Consider the following 6,459-nt stretch of genomic DNA (forward strand, 5'->3'; position numbering starts at 1 on the left):
GTTCATGTATCTCTCCAGGATAGATAGATAGATAGATAGGAGATAGATAGATAGATAGATACAGGGCAGTTTCTAGGTAATTTGAACTACAGGGCGAATCCTGCTGAAAGCGCCCCCCCCCCCCCCCCCCAAAGTGATATGTGGAGGGGGTGCGGGTGTTACTAGGGGGAAGCAGTGTGTGTATCATGGCATACAGCAGTGTTATTCAACCCTTTTCTACGTGGGGCAAAAAAAAGTCATTCAGTGACTCACAGGTGACGTCTTCTTTGTTCCCTTTTACTCCCCTTCTGGCCAGGACCACTATGATGATCTCTTGTGAACCTGCCAGACAAACATTTTTAGGCTCTGCACTTTTACAATTTCCACTTTTTTGTGTCATGTGCAGTAAAGTCAGTAGGTTTGTGGGTTGCCCCCTGTATGTAGCATCCCCTGCTGTGCCCCCATATAGTAATAATGCCACCTGTGCTGTCCCCATAGTAATAATTTGCCGTGCTGCATCCAAATTAGTAATAATCCCCCCCCCCTGTGCTGTCCTCATATTAATAATCCCCCCAATGCTATCCTCATATTAATAATCCCCCCCAATGCTGTCCTCATATTTATAATCCCCCCAATGCTATCCTCATATTAATAATCCCCCCCAATGCTGTCTCCATATTAATAATCCCCCCCAATGCTGTCCTCATATTAATAATCCCCCCCAATGCTATCCTCATATTTATAATCCCCCCAATGCTATCCACATACTAATAATCCCCCCAATGCTATCCTCATATTAATAACCCCCCCCCAATGCTGTCCCCATATTAATAATCCCCCCCAATGCTGTCCTCATATTAATAATCCCCCCCAATGCTATCCTCATATTAATAATCCCCCCAATGCTGTCCCCATATTAATAATCCCCCCAATGCTATCCTCATATTAATAATCCCCCCCAATGCTGTCCTCATATTAATAATCCCCCCCAATGCTGTCCCCATGTTAATAATCCCCCCAATGCTGTCCCCATATTAATAATCCCCCCAATGCTGTCCTCATATTAATAATCCCCCCAATGCTATCCTCATATTAATAATCCCCCCCAATGCTGTCCCCATATTAATAATCCCCCCCAATGCTGTCCTCATATTAATAATCCCCCCAATGTTATCCTCATATTAATAATCCCCCCAATGCTATCCGTATATTAATAATCCCCCAATGCTGTCCTCATATTAATAATCCCCCCAATGCTGTCCTCATATTAATAATCCCCCCAATGCTGTCCTCATATTAATAATCCCCCCCAATGCTATCCTCATATTAATAATCCCCCCCAATGCTATCCTCATATTAATAATCCCCCCAATGCTGTCCTCATATTAATAATCCCCCCCAATGCTGTCCTCATATTAATAATCCCCCCCAAGGCTATCCTCATATTAATAATCCCCCCCCTGTGCTCTGCCCCCCATAGTAAAAAATCCCCCCTATGCTGTCCTCATATAAATAATCTCCCCCTGTGCTCTGCACCCCACCCCCCAAAACACACACACACACACAAAAAAACAACATTATACTCACCTCAATAGATAGGGCGGGTCCCTGTCTGTTCTTCTCCTCCGGCCTGCGAGGAGCAAGCAGGCCGCCGCCGCCGCCCCTGCACACATCTTCTCCCTCCAGCACAGTCAGATGACGTCATATGCTGGAGGGAGACGATGTGTGAGGGGGCGGCAGCAGCCAGCCGGGTAATGAGCGCGGTCAAGTGCCTTCCGGGGGCGGAGCTGCGGTCCGGTGGGCGGTCCAGTGGTCTGAGCAGGTGATGGGGAGGTCAGGCCAGGACCCAGAGGAGGGGGCGGCAGCAGCCAGCTGGGTGATGAGCGTTCGGCTTGGCCAAGCGCTGTCCGGGGGGGGGGGGGGGGGGTGGAGCTGCAGTGCAGCGGGCGGTACAGGGGTCTGAGCAGGTGATGGGGCGGGCGGGCTGACGGCCGGGAGTACGCGCCGCTAAGTGAGGTCCTGGGGGTGCCACCAGTGCCCCCAACCTCTCGGCGCCCCGTGCGGTCGCCCGGCCTGCCCGCCCCTAGAAACGGCCATGGATAGATAGATAGATAGATAGATAGATAGATAGATAGGAGATAGATAGGAGATAGATAGATAGATAGGAGATAGATAGATGGATAGATAGGAGATAGATAGATAGATAGATAGATAGATAGATAGATAGATAGATAGATAGATAGATAGATAGGAGATAGATAGATAGATAGGAGATAGATAGATGGATAGATAGGAGATAGATAGATAGATAGATAGATAGATAGATAGATAGATAGATAGATAGATAGATAGATAGATAGGAGATAGATAGGAGATAGATAGATAGATAGATAGATAGATAGGAGATAGATAGATGGATAGATAGCATATAGATAGATATATAGATAGAGGATAGATAGATAGATAGATAGATAGATAGATAGATAGATAGATAGGAGACACATAGATAGATAGGAGACAGATAGATAGATAGATAGATAGATAGATAGAAGATAGATAGATAGGAGATAGATAGATAGATAGATAGATAGATAGATATCAAAAGAGAAGAAGCAGCACTGCTTTAATGTGGTAATGGTGGTGCCAGCGGATCTTGATCCAGACCAAAGATCGTTGTGAGTATATATGCAGAGAATCCACAGCACTCCAGTGTAGTGAAAAAGCTCAATAAGCTGTGTTTATTCAGTCAATTCATAGTGCAAGACTCCAAACGCAACGTTTCAGTGACTCTCTGTCACCATTTTCAAGCGTGAAAATTTCACGCTTGAAAATGGTGACAGAGAGTCACTGAAACGTTGCGTTTGGAGTGTTGCACTATGAATTGACTGAATAAACACAGCTTATTGAGCTTTTTCACTACACTGGAGTGCTGTGGATTCTCTGCATAGATAGATAGATAGATAGATAGATAGATAGATAGATAGATAGATAGATAGATAGATAGACAAAACAAAGTCACGCAGCATTCTTGAAGGGAATTGAAGATACGGTGCCAGCCGTCTCACCGTGATCCTTCGGTGTATATTCAGACAACCAATAAACAACCGCGGCACTCGGAAGATAAAGTGAACTGGTGAAGAGTTTTATTCAACACACATCTGTGGATACAAGCGACGTTGCAGTCCATTCCATGTGGACTTTTTTCAATGTCAGGAACTGTCCATGTCAGGAACTGTCCAGAGCAGGAGAGTTTTTTATGGGGATTTGCTACTGCTCTGGACAGTTCCTGACATGGACAGAGGTGGCAGCAGAGAGCACTGTGTCAGACTGGAGAGAATACACCACTTCCTGCAGGACATACAGCAGCTGATAAGTACTGGAAGACTGGAGATTTTTTTTGAATAGAAGTAAATAACAAATCTCTGGCACTTGCTGGGATGAGCTGAATAAAAAATAATAATTCTATATATATATATATATATATATATATATATATATATATATATATACCCTGTTATAGAAACAGTGCCACTCTTGTACTCAGCATGTGTGTGGTACTGAAGCTCAGTTGCTTTGAAGTCAATAGAGTCATAACACCACATACATCTGAAGACTGGGGTGGGGCTGTTTTTGGAACACATTAAGAATTTTTTTTTTTTTAAATCCTGGATAATAACCTCTGCTACATCTATAGATTTATTAAATCTCATATGGGGAAATTTTATTTGGGACACATCTTATTGGGGTAAGCAAGTCCCATATTATGTAAATAATAATAATAATAATAATAATAATGATTATTATTAGAGATAGATAATTAAGAATTTACAATCGAAATAATAATATTTAATTTCAGTCCTCATACATTACTACAAACACTGATCATATTTAAACTTTTTTCTTAAATAATGGGAATCAATAGATTATAGAATATAGTCAACACATTTGCAACAAAAGCTGACTTGTCATCTTGTAACCTTTTCATAAAGTAGACTAATATCGTGCTATAGCTGTGCCAAGCAACAAACTCAGCTCATCTACACCTAAGGAACAGACCTAACCTGTATCCAAACCGTGCACCAATAGTTTATTCAGCCCCTTAAACAAAAAGATACCTTCATTACTATCATTGGCTGCATATATGATTTATACCCTACAACAGTTCCCCGCGATTGCTATCTCGTCTCTATGGCTAACACCCTATTACTGATCTTTTATCTGACCCAACAAAATCAGCTCTGCTACATCTGTATGCAACTGTATTCATTTTAAATTTTTATAGCATGCAACCATAAATTATAGGGGTTATGAGGCCTATTGCATCAAAAGACTTCTATTATCACCAGGAAACATTGTCAAACATTAAGCACATATATTTATCATTATATGTATTTAGATGTAGCAGAGCTGTGTATATATAATATGTATTATATGTAGCAGAGCTGTATTTATATTATATGTATTTATATGTAGCAGAGCTGTATTTATATAATATGTATTATATGTAGCAGAGCTATATATAGATAGCCAGATAGATAGATAGATAGATAGATAGATATATACTTATATGTAGCAGAGCTGTATTTATATTATATGTAATATATGTAGCAGAGCTCATTGTATTACCATGCACCAAATTGCAAACTCAGCACTGTTACATGCTTCTGCATTGTTACCTAATAAAAAAAAAAAAAAAGTTTGCAGCTCCCTGCTACAAACTTTAATGGCACTGTCTATCCTATGGCTAAGAAACAACTCCACTCATCAGTGGGTGTACTGTTTCTGTGTAGCATTTGCTGGTCTTTTCCCGCCAACACGGGAACATTCTGTGTTTACTAACCTCCCTCCCCTGGCACAGTGTATTCTGCACCAGCACCTACTACTACCACCAGACTGTATCCAAAGCCCTGTCAGATAATGGGTACAGAACAATGGCACCAGTGTAGTCATCTCAACACATATACATATTTCAGTAGCCTCATCTGAATAAGAATAAGCTGGCGCAGAGCATAAGTGACTCTTATCTACTAGAATATCAAAGGAGACAATTGATCTCTTGCCACAGGACTGTACAATGGGTGCCCTGAGCCCTGTGCAGTAGGGTCATCCCAGCCCTGCTTGTTGTTGTTGTTGTGTGTTGTGTTTGTTGTCTTTGCAGCTGTCATGAAGCTTTCTTTCTATACTTCATATAATCATATAAAACATGCACAAAGTCCAGCACATCTATAACAACCAACAACACTATGGAAGCACCTTGCCTCCCACTACTGTCACACATCAGCACCAGGGGACTGGACAGCTCCCTGCCATCCACTGCAGCTGCTGTCCCATCCACACCAGGCTCTGCAGCAGCCTCACCACCAGCAGCAATTCACAATAACAAGAGCAACTTACTGGTAAGAAGCAGAAGGTATGTCCCACACAGTCCCAGCCTGCTCAGCAATGCACATTGACAGCTTGCTCAAGGACTTTTGCATTGGATGTATTGTATCATCAGCAAGTGCATCCTAGCTCCACAGAGCACATCTAGACATGCTCAGTTTTCTGACCTTCTCAGACTGGGAACTACCAAGACTATTGCAGCAAGGAGGGGTAATCTGGATTCTACCATGGAGTGCTGCTAAAAATAGCACCTGCAAAAGGAACAGCTGGGGCTTAAAGAAACAGTAACCTGTCTGCTTCTTTGCGGATCCTGGCTGACCTGATTACATTGCCGGCATGCTGCAATTAACCCTTTTTTTTTTGCCATTTAATGCATTGACTTTATTACAGCAATAAATGTGCATTTTTTATTATTATTATTATTATTATTATTATTATTAATTGCTGTTTTGCAATATTTTTAGGTATTAGCGGATATACATAACACAGCCAGGTGCCCAGACTCTGTATGGCAGCATTCCCTATAGGTCCATATTGCATACCAGTAGGCGCATTGTGTCGCCATATGGCTACTCCATTAGAAGAAATGCTGAGTAATACATCATTCCAATCATGATAAAGTCATCATGGACCTCTACATCTGGGAATAGGGTTGCATTTTTTTGCACATAAGATAGAATTAAAGTGTTAAAAGGGGTATTTTCGAATTTGCGATTCAGAGGCTAGTTGTGGGGGACTGAGTGCTGGGACCACCACCGAACATAATAAAAACTGTCCCCTGAATGGAATGCACCACTTGTGCTCTATGCATTCACTATGGTAGAGGTGTCAAATTCATGGCCCTCCAGCTGTTGCAAAACTACAATTCCCATCATGCCTGGACAGCCAAAGCGTTAGCTTTGGCTGTCCAAGCATGATGGGAATTGTAGTTTTGCAACAGCTGGAGGGCCAGGGGTTTGATTACCCGGGTCTATGAGAATTTCAAGTGCTGAGATCAGCAATGCTCTATAGAGAATGAATGATGTCCTGGCCATTTTTCCTCCACTCAGCAGCCGGACCCCCACTTATCAGCTTGTTATGAATAGATAATAATGTTAT

At 42.1% G+C, this 6,459-nt stretch overlaps 1 protein-coding gene across 2 annotated transcripts in view; it reads right to left on the reverse strand.

Moving 5' to 3' along the window:
- The window catches only part of OXR1 (oxidation resistance 1), a 334,109-nt gene extending 328,679 nt beyond the window's left edge, over nt 1-5,430 (reverse strand). The window contains exon 1 of one of the 2 annotated variants that reach the window (XM_069957201.1): nt 5,374-5,430. The gene's annotated coding sequence lies outside the window, so the exon portion shown is untranslated. The remainder of the gene's footprint in view (nt 1-5,373) is intronic. The other variant, XM_069957204.1, reaches the window with a different exon arrangement.
- Nucleotides 5,431-6,459: the final 1,029 nt, after the last annotated feature.

The sequence above is a fragment of the Dendropsophus ebraccatus genome, chromosome 2 (assembly GCF_027789765.1).
Source record: "Dendropsophus ebraccatus isolate aDenEbr1 chromosome 2, aDenEbr1.pat, whole genome shotgun sequence".
Taxonomy (NCBI): domain Eukaryota; kingdom Metazoa; phylum Chordata; class Amphibia; order Anura; family Hylidae; genus Dendropsophus; species Dendropsophus ebraccatus.